The sequence below is a fragment of the Delphinus delphis genome, chromosome 2, assembly GCF_949987515.2.
Source record: "Delphinus delphis chromosome 2, mDelDel1.2, whole genome shotgun sequence".
NCBI classification, from domain to species: Eukaryota; Metazoa; Chordata; class Mammalia; order Artiodactyla; family Delphinidae; genus Delphinus; species Delphinus delphis.
The window spans coordinates 148,878,241-148,888,789 of record NC_082684.1 but is presented as its reverse complement, the minus strand read 5'-3'; positions in this window follow the sequence as shown (position 1 = coordinate 148,888,789).

Sequence of the window (10,549 nt, the reverse complement as noted above, 5' to 3'; positions counted from 1 at the left end):
AAATGCATGTAGAGGTAGCTTCCTGTTTCTCCCTTGTACTCACTCTTCACAGGCTCTTTGTGTCAAAGAGGACACAAGTGCAACTTTAGGAGTCAACCTCAAATATCAGCACCAATGGCTCTGAAGGAAAACCTAGGACTCATTGTGCAGAGATAATGTGGCCAAATATGGCCACAGCTTTCCTGGTAGGTTACCTGGCACTTTGGGTTGCAGTTTTACCAACATAGAAACATAGCTTCATAATGGTAGAGTGAGAATCCTGGACATAGTGTAGTACGGTGAATGAGAGCACAGATTTTTTATTCATGTTGGCCTGGATTTAAATTCCTTCTCTGGCATATAGTAGCTCTATGGTCTTAGGAAGTTTTCTTAACCGCTTTTTTTTTTTTTTTTTTTTTGGTACGTGGGCCTCTCACTGTTGTGGCCTCTCCCGTTGTGGAACACAGGCTCCGGACGCGCAGGCTCAGCGGCTATGGCTCATGGGCCCAGTCGCTCCGCGGCATGTGGGATCTTCCCGGACCGGGGCACGAACCCGTGTCCCCTGCATCGGCAGGCGGGCTCTCAACCACTGCACCACCAGGGAAGCCCTCTTAACCTCTTTTTGTCTCATTTGCCTCATCTGTAAAGTGGGGATAATAGTGACTACCTCACAGAGCTGTTGGGAGGAATAAATGAGAGGATGTACGTAATGTACTTGGCATTGTGCTTGACGTGTAAATGCCCATCATCACCGCTGTAAGAGTTCGGGTTTACCTCATTGGAACTGAGACTAGGAGAATAGGCTACATTTAAAGCACCCCTGGTTACAGTTATAGTGATTACAGGAAAAAAACGAAAGGACCAGAGGACAAAAGAGGAAAGGGGAAAAGGAATAAAGAGCCACAAGCTATTCTCTAATCCTGCATTCACTTTTCCAGTACATATACATGTCTATAATGGTGAGTTGAGCCTGTCCCCTTTACACAAGCTGATAAGCTTTAAACCTTTATGGTTCCCACTAGGAAAGATGATGGTGGGAATGATTCTGTGATTCTTTTTGACTTGGACATGAGTTAGGATTTGCTGCGAGGACACTTCTGCCTTTACCACGACATTAGTCAAGCCATATATACAAAAACATCCCCCAAAGACCATATATATGATCTTTCCAGATTTACAAATCTCCTTTAAAATTCAAAAATATCCCCGAGAAATAAGCAGAGGAAGCATCATTATCTCCATTTTATGCATGGAAAACTTATGTGTAAAGAGAATAAAGCATGGGAAGTTGCCTAGCATGTAGTAGATGCTGATTTCCTTTGCCATCAATCTACTGAGAAATGGCAGAGCCATTTTCCGAGGAGTGGCAGCTCAAGGACTAACAGGACACTTGGCTTCTGGTCTGTGCTCTCTCACAGATGTCTTAATTTTGGATTAGGAGGACACTTTTTTTTGAATGGTAGATCATTGAGACACAGATCCCTTCTGGTGGTCTGGGGTGTTCATACCCTCTTCAGGCCCTTTTCTTATTCTAGCCCAAGTTCCTGTGGAATATGGGGTCCCTGGTCTCAGATAGAGCACTGGTGTCTTTAATATTACACAGTGTATTACAGATGCTTTTTTCTGAGTTTGAAATGGCATCAGACTTGCATGAAATTTCTCACTCAATTGCTAGGTGGTTCATGAGCTTACAGCCCAGAAACTTCTTGGAAGTACCTTTAATATGAGTGCTGTAATGTGTGGGCAGTCATATAGACTGATATGAGCTGGAAGTTAACCGAAGTGAGTAAATGAACTGGATCACTCTGACTTGGCCGTGTATAGGACAGGACGTAGAGGTTTCTCCCAGCAGAGAAGGCTCTTATTTACTGTCATTAATTTTTCTCCTTCACCCCCATGAATACATTGGATACAGGATTAAGCATTTTCCTGCTTACACTGAGAGTTTTATCTGCAAAAGAGAAAACATCATGAAATGGCATAAACCTTAGAAATCTATATTTTGTTTGAAGAATTCTAAGTACTTCCCTGAACTTAGAGGTCTGATGCTAAAAGAAAGGGTTGCCTAAAAATAGATTTGTCTGGCAAACTGACTTGAAAGTTCTGTACTGCTTCCTTTTGCACAGGTCAGATTTCCACAGCTAGGCAATTTTCCAGACAAGGCTGACCTCATGCTCTTCCTCACCCTGTGTTTTCTGTGGCCTTGTTATCCAGATAACTGCTTCTTTTCTCCACTTCCCTCTGGCCTCAGGCTTCCACATTATCTCAGGGAGAAGCTCTCATTTGGCTGGCAAGCCTTTGAGAATAAATTGATGAAGAAGAGGAGGTGGAGGTTTCCACAGGACCTCCATGGAGTCTTGAATAGTGCTGGGGGCTGATTCTACCTTGATTCCAAAAGCCACTGCTTCCTCCTTTGGCTTTTGAAAGAGTGATGGAACTTCCATTTATTTTTCTTTCTGTAACATAAAATATTCATTTATTTAATCATTAGTCCATACGTTTTATATATATATACTTATATATATTTATATATATGTATACTTTTATATATATGTTGAGCAGCTACTTTGTGCCAGGCTCTGATGACACAAAGTTTACTGAGGCTAAATTTCTGTGTTCTAGGAGCTCATTATCCAGTGTATTATAGAACTCACTGTTCCCTTCATTGTAGGGAGTGACCTTTTTTCCTGTTCCTAGGCTTTGATCCTCTCACTACAAGCTCTCTCCCTGTCTCACATGGCCAGGTCATATACAGCCTCCAAGATTAAGCTCTTAGTTGCTCTTCTTCCAGGAAGCTTTTCATGGTCACTCCTACTCCGCACCCTCCTCTGAAGACATGTAATATGTTTCTTTGCACGGCTTTTAGTTCTACGTGTATCACATAGTTATTTATGTATATGCCAATAATCCTAAACTATAATCCGGTTTATATGTAATAGGTGCTCAATTAATGTTTGTTGAATGTTGGACAAATATTTCTATCTTCCGTTTCTCTAAAAGCTGCCTTCAGCTGAAGTGAGGTTGAATGGCTGCCAGAAAAAGACAAATTAGGTTAGTCCAAGGTTAGTGAAATGAAAATTTTAGGAGTGACAGCATCACACCCCTTTATGGCTGTGCTGCCAATCCTATGCATAATAGTAACAGTGGTATGTTGTATCATGGCGTCTGAAAGGGGAAAGAGATAATATGTAAAATGGCTTGCCCATATCCCCTGGAGAAATGAACCAGGTCCATAAATACAATACAATTCCAGTTAACCAAGCAGAAAGATATAGTCTTCTGGTAAACTGTTAAGCAAAAAATCCCTTCTTGTTTCATTTCTTGTTGGAAATTTTGCCAAAATGTCCACTTCTGTGGCTCATGAAATACATTAGAGGGGCAATGCTGCTAACTGAGGTCTTGCATTACATTTGGCTCATCATTTTAAACTTTAGTTACGATTGTGCTATATCATGGCCATAGATATAAAAGGTGTAGGAGATTGGGTTGCATTTATATTGACGCAGGCTAAATCTTTTCAGATTTTATTTCTTTAATGAAAATTTCTGGTATCTTGTTCTGTGTGAGACTTGCTAAAGGAATACTGGTATTAGAGAGAATTATGTCTGAGTCTCACTTCTTTCCTTTCTTTGGGAACTTGGATGTGTCTAAGAGTCACTTTCCTCATCTATAAATGGGAGCAATAATAGCCTCATTTTCTCTGTAGGTTATTATATGGATTAAATGAGATACTATACAAAATGCACAGCCTGGCACAGAGGGCCCAGTGAATATTACCTTTGATAATGACAGTAATAATGAGGATATAGTCTGTATGAGTTTCCTAGGGCTTCTGTAACAAGTTGCTGTGCACTAGGTAGCTTAAAATAAAAAAAAAAATCTTTCACAGTTCAGGAAGTCACAAGTCTGACTTGTGACTTCAGGTTCAAAGTGTCAACAAGGTTGGTTCCTTTTGGAAGCTCTGAGAGAGAAACCGTCCCATGTTTCTGTCCTAGCTTGTGGTGGTTTCCAGCAATCCTTGGTGTTCCTTGGCTTGTAGATGCATCCCTTTAATCTCTGCTTCTGTTTTCACATGGCATTTTCCTCTCCATGTGTCTCTCTCTGTCTTCTCTTCTTATAAGGTCACCAGTCTCTAGATTTAGGGCCTACCCTAATCCAGTATGACCTTGTCTTAATTACATCTTCAAAGACTCTACTTCCATAAGGTCACATTTGAACACTATGGGTAGACAGGAATTTGGGGGGATACTATTCAACCCACTACATAATCATAAAAACAAAATGAGGATATAGTCATAAAAACAAAGTTTTAAAACATTTGGCTGGCAAAGGGCTCTAATTAGATGGGTCATGGCCAATATAAGTTTATTTAGAGTAGCTATTGGGACTTTCCATGGATTATATTTTATTGACAAGGTCCAGTTCTCAACTTTTCTGTTGTTAGGTAGGTCTGTACGGCCTTAGAAAAATGGATAATTCATGAGGAAAATGGTGTTTTCCTGATTTACTCAGGTTATGATTTAGCCTTCTTCCTCATTTCAGTTGGCTTGTGCTGTATCATCAGAGAAATGGAAGTTTTTGGCTAATGAGAGCCTCTAGTTAATGGTCAGTATTCAGGCATCTCACTTGTGACCAATTCAGGAAGAATTTTAAGCACAGTGAAATTCATGATACATGACACACTGATGAATGTAATATTGGTCCTGTACAGTGACTCAAAAGGGTTCCAGGGTTATGCTTTAGGGTAGTAATTTTGAGCAACAGTTATAACTATAGTAGAAATATGTGGATGATGGCTAATAGAAAATTCCCAGTAACTGGTTGCCAGACTAGAAGGGAATAGCTGTTTTTATCTTCACTTATAAGTTAATAATAAGTGAATTGGCATAAATTAGGCTCACCCTTTTTGCTTTATACTTCTATATCTCTGTTTGTGCCTTGGCTTCTGGGCAGGGGTTGTGGATGCTATATCAGAAACCAGGGGAGGATTCTCCCATGACTTGAGGACAAGCACAGCCCTGAGAATTCCTTCTCTCTGTCCATGTGATCTCCAAAGATGATTCACTCATTCCAGAGGAAAAAACATTATCTTCTCTAAAAGTATAAGATTTAATGCTTTAATGCTTATGCAATGGTTGAGGTGCTTAGACGAAATGCAATATAGAAATGCAAAACAATACTCATTGGGATTTCAAATTTTAATTTCTTTACTAAATTATATTTATTGGCCAAGTCCTGCCAGGACCATTAGAATTAAGATTGTATTGTGTTTATATTTAAATCTCTATTTTCAAGTGCTTTTGACATACAGTGTATGTTTTCACTCCAGAGGGGATTTTATTTTAAACGAAATGTGAGGGAGAAAAAAAAAAAACCCAATTGCACATCTTTTACTTAAGGGAACCAAATAAAAGAAGTTAGTGTTTTCAGAGCATATTTTGTACCTATGTAACTTAAAAATGAGATTTTTTTAAAACAGGATTTTTTGTTGTTTTTCACATTATTACAACTTTATATTAGGATTTGGGATATGAAAGCAAGGGAGGGATTAGTTATTCAGAGGGGGAAACAAAGTCAACAGAAATGACCAGTCTGGAATAATTAATGTTGCCACAGATATATTATGCTGCAAATATCTTTGTTGATTCCCAGTATGAGTGTGGTTTAGTTCCATAGGTTCTTGCTCTATAGATTTCCTTGTGGCTCTTTCAAATCTCTTCATTTTAGCTTCTTATCATTGAGGATGCTGGCCTAAGATCAATAACTTTAGCATAAGTCCAGTGATCTGGGAAATTTTAGTTTGAATTTAACCCACCCCAAAGGAAGGGTAGAATGTTCTCTGAATATATTCTTCACACATTTAAGTTCAAAGTTTTCCTTTTAAAACTACACAGAAAATAGAAAATAAGTCTGTTAGACTCCAAAGACAAGATTTCGTCTAAAAATGTCTGGATTCTCCATCCTTTGAGGGCATTTAAATTCAGATACAAGGCTTATGTGACAAGGAAGGTTGCAAACCCAGGCTAGTTATAATTTGTCTCTGTTTCTAACACCTTTGCCCTAAATAATCCCACAGAGCTGAACTTACATACCCTTCAAATATAGGAGAAATGAGCTCATTAAACTTTAATTGTCAACATGCTGCATCTAATTATAATGTGTCTTGTCTTAACTCATGACTGCTGTGTAATAAACTCAATTACTTTGGTTTTCTTTTCTATTTATATAAACTTGTTTCCAGGGAAAGCAGAGTTGCAAACTCCCATAAACAAGGGAAATGAGTAACACTTAATTTCCAAATCATGACCTCACTAGAGCATATGTGTACATGTGTGTGTGCATGTGTGTGTAAAATTTGTTATTCTAAGGAGAAAGGCAACACCTGTATAATTAGACCACCCTCCCTTGGGCCCCAAGGGTGTCCCAATAAAGAAAATTTCATACATTGATGTGCTTCCCATCTCTTCATTTCTTTGTTCTATCACCCTGTTGTTAATAACACCCTGCAGCAAAAAAATGTTTGTGAAGCTAAGAGCTGTCCAGATAAGAGAAAAGGTCATGATCCCCCTCCTGCGTGTTCATCAGCAAACGAACACCAATCTGAAAGTAAGAGGATGCCTGTCAATATGGAGTGGGCAGGCGGCAGCATACCATCAAATTGAAGGTAGTGGAATGCTCACACAGTTGTACTGAGCTCCAACCTTAACCCCAAATCAATAATCACCAAAGTATTACAATATGAAGTGACTGAATCATAGCGGGCAGGGGTGAAGGGAGTGGACATATGTGTGAAGATTTATAAATGCTAAAAGTGAGGAACGTAGTATTTCTCATCATCTTCAGATTTCTAAGATGAGTGTATTACAGACAGTTAAGGGTATAAAATGGATTTGGAGAGCCTAAGGCATCCCCGTTTTATTAATGTATAGTGTGGCAGGTTTCTTAAATAAACTTCTACCTCAATATAATGGTGAAAATCTGCCTGCTTGATTTCAGACCCGAAATTTGACTGCAATGAGTAATATTAACTCATGTATATTTTATTATTATTGCCTTTGATAATTGTATAAAGAGTGTATGTGTCATAGGACAAATGTCTTTCTTATGATGGAGAAGAAAAATCCTTATAAACTAGATTTTTTAAAGAACTGAGTGAAGAGTCATTGCTTTTTTCCAGATTGGTTTAAACAAATTGCCTTTCCTTTCGCCCCTGGAATTCTTTGCTTTGAGGTGTTTTGTGAGAAAACCCCCCTCTTCCAGGAAGACTTCTGAGATCCAGTGGAGATAAGAGAAGGATTTTCCCATCTGCTGGCCTAAATACTGTCTGCCCTCGGGGAACAGGGATTAATCTAATAGAAGAATTGAATAATATACAATAAAAATATAAGATTTCAAAGAAAAATGATACAAAACATACATGTTTATAGACTGCTTCCTATAGGTATATTTGTCACCCCACTGTTTATTAATTCCTGAATAATAGTTCTTTTGGGAGATGGTGAAATACAGCAACAAAACTATAAAACGTATAGTTAGAGTAAATGTATTTGATAATAATGAGAGTTTTACCTTTTGCACTTTCCTTTTAAAAGTGGGAATATTTTACCCTTTCTAGTAATCCACTTGATATCATTATTTTCTGTTTTGTCTATTTGTCTTTCTATGTGTGTATTTATGTACCTATGTATGTATGTGTCTATCTATATATGAACGTATGTATCTATCCATGTATGTATGCATGTATGTATATATCTAAAGTATCTATGTATTTATGTACATATGTGTGTATGTATCCGTCCATGTAAATATGTATATGTGTATGTATATATGTTATCTATCCATCTCTGATTTCATATACTTGTGCTGCTAGTGGCCTAAGAATTCCAGCATCGGGGACTTTTCTGCCAGCCATCTTATAAGCAAACATCTAGGCTCTCGCTCCTCCCAACATTCAGCCTTAGATAAAAATTTAAGAACATTGGATGAAATTAAACATTCATGTTCTATAGGTTTCTGTCAGATAGCTTAGCTAGACCTTAAAAACAGAACTGAGAGAAGGCTTTTTGCCTGTCTTGATGTTTTGATGTGCCTGACCATTCATAGAGTTTAGTTAGTTGATGGAAAATCCCACCTTGAAATTCTCTCTTAATTATTACTTCTCTTACATCTCCAGATATCTTGCGCTTCCTCCAAATATCCTGGTGATACTTCCTCCCCATATAGGTACCCACAAGCACACACTCATGGACAACAAAAATACCTCCAAACACCTTTATCTAGAGCACACTTATGGATTAAATTTAAAAAATCAAGAATAAGGAGTCTACCTGCTGGAAATGACTGTTCTGATTTCTCCCCTTAATTTCCAAAAGAAATTCAGAGGAAGAACTGATGATTAATTGTAAATAATGTGATTTGCAATAAAGGAGAATGTTAAGTAGGGAAGAGAAGACTAACCAAAGTAAAACACCTACTGGCCAGGGAGCACTTGGGCACCTTTCTGGGTTGCTGGCTAGTACTCTTTGAAGTGTATATGCTGCATTAATGCTTGGGTGCCTGGAGCCAGCTAGAATGCCAAATCCTTTCTTTCTTCCTCTCTAATAACATGAGAGACCTATTGCAGAGACAGAAGCACAGGAAAAAATCATTGCAGCTCTCATACTGTGTACCAAAATGTTTATTAGAAATTTTGCTACAATTTGCAAGGAGAATTAAGAATACAGTATAGGAACACTGGATGCCATGTAATACTCAAGTTTAGGGTTAATAAATTTGAAAACACACTACGTGAGAAAATAATGAAAGCTCTATTTTTGTTGTACAATACACAGGTTTTCTTTATACTGTAGAGCATAGTTCTCATAACCTGCGCTTCAGAATCAAGAGTCTTGAGCCTGGGGACAGCCTAAGTGGTGAGTGCACCAAAAAGGGTCTGCAGCCTCCTGGGGACACACCTGTGTGCGCCAATGAAGTTGCAGGAGTGAAGGTGCTGGGTATGGAGTTCTCTTGTTCGATTAACAGCTGCTTAAGCAGCCATCTGGAGAAAGCTTTTACAGAAAAATTCAGGTCAACCTCTACCAGGTCAACTTCTATGCCTTGAAGAATACGAATACAGCATTCCCATTCAGCACATAATACAATGCTCTTCACACAGAAATAAATCAATAAATGCTGTTGACTGGTGACTGACTTTACTTAATGTCTACCCTTTACGTGTCTCAAACTGCTTTGACAGTATTCATTCACTGATACTTTTTTTTCTTTTTGGCAACCACTTTAAAGTACAAAATCTCTTTCCCTCCCCCATAATGAAGCAAATAAAGCAGAGTTAGGAGACTGGGTTTTTTCCTAGGCTTCTCTCCATCACTGACATTGGCCAAGTCAGATCACTTTTATGGACCACAGTTGTTGCAGAAAATATCCCTCTGCAATGTTCTTGTAGTGCCACCAGCATCATTACAAATTCAACAAATTGACTGTACTTGGCACTTTACATACACAGTTTCATTTTAATTCTCACACTAAGCGTATGAGGTAGGTGCTATTACTATCTCCATTTTATAGATGAAGAAACAGGCAGAGAGAAGCTAAGGAACTTGCCCAAGGTCACAGAGCTATGAGTGGTGGGACCATTAGTTATTGCATGTTCAATTAGATTGTAAGATCTTTTAAGAGTTATTTTCTCTCTCCTTTGTATCTTCTTGCAGCCCCACTTTTCTCACACCAAGACACACACACACGTGCATGTGCACACACATGGCCACACCACATCACACCACCTTGCCCATGGGAGAGCGTTGATGCATTTCAAGCACTTGTACCCATAAAACTCTAAAACTAAAATCAAACCCAATCTGCTAATTTAATGGAATGGCAAATCCAATTAACCTCAGTGTTATCTTGAAATATAACTGTAACAAAATTTTTCTTTTTTTCCCCTCAAAGTGTCCTAATTTATATAAGTGACAAAGTCCCAAATTATATAAGTGACTGGAATGATATAAATGACAAGGTTGATTTTCATGTGTGACAAGTGCAATCAGTATCATTACTTTATAGTCACACCTCACGTTTTCCTAAATTATTGAACCAGGATAAAATGAGAACATCAAATTATTCTCTGAAGGGAATCTCATCTGAGTCGATATTTTATTTTGTTGGAGTCTCTGATAAGTATTGACTCATGGATTGATTAACTGATTTGAATCTGAGCCTATATCAGACTTGTTAGAACACACGTCTTAATTAAAGTTTTGGGGGAGCAGAGGAGATTCTTTTTTGAATTAATATTAATAATTGCTTGTCAACAAAGAAGACTCTCAGAAGCAGGACTTTTTTTTGGATTCAGACATGAATTTATGTGTTACTTTGCCCACAACACTGCTCTATTAAAAATATAAGTAAAAGGGTCCCAGTGTATTTGCTATTTATTACTAATCCCAAAGACCATATCAGTTGCCTTTTTATTCATGTTTACATCAGGGCTAAGTCTTCTGGCTTCACCTGTTCAGATCAATATTCAATGTGGCATCAGCAGTGTGGATGGAATTGACCTTCCCTGACCTCTTTT